Source organism: Buceros rhinoceros, unplaced genomic scaffold, assembly GCF_000710305.1.
Source record: "Buceros rhinoceros silvestris isolate BGI_N320 unplaced genomic scaffold, ASM71030v1 scaffold15580, whole genome shotgun sequence".
Taxonomy (NCBI): Eukaryota; Metazoa; Chordata; class Aves; order Bucerotiformes; family Bucerotidae; genus Buceros; species Buceros rhinoceros.
In genome coordinates, this window is record NW_010389158.1 from 16,863 (window position 1) to 17,162 (window position 300).

The 300-nt window shown below is 57.7% G+C and overlaps 1 protein-coding gene across 1 annotated transcript in view; it reads right to left on the reverse strand.

Moving 5' to 3' along the window:
- The window catches only part of KIRREL3 (kin of IRRE like 3 (Drosophila)), a gene marked incomplete at its 5' end in the record, with an annotated part of 44,576 nt that overhangs the window by 16,761 nt on the left and 27,515 nt on the right, over window positions 1–300 (reverse strand). The window lies entirely within an intron of this gene.

Consider the following 300-nt stretch of genomic DNA (forward strand, 5'->3'; position numbering starts at 1 on the left):
ATGGCATTGCGTGCCTGTCGCCTCGTCTGCTTGGCCAGCCCCTGGCTCTGCTGGTTGCTGATTCCTCTGGGTGCTCGCCCTGAGCAGTGGTGGGACACAGATCTGGGTCTCCCCATAGCAAGAGGATGGGGATCTCAGCCCTAACCAAGAGGCACAGAGCTCCCCATCCCTTGAAAACTGCATTTCACAAAGATACTCGTGCCCTGACTCGGCCTCACCCTCTCTTTGGTCTCTGATTTGTCTCCTTCTGGGAAAACAGAAGGGGCTGGGTAAACACCAGCCACGCTCCTGCATCACCCC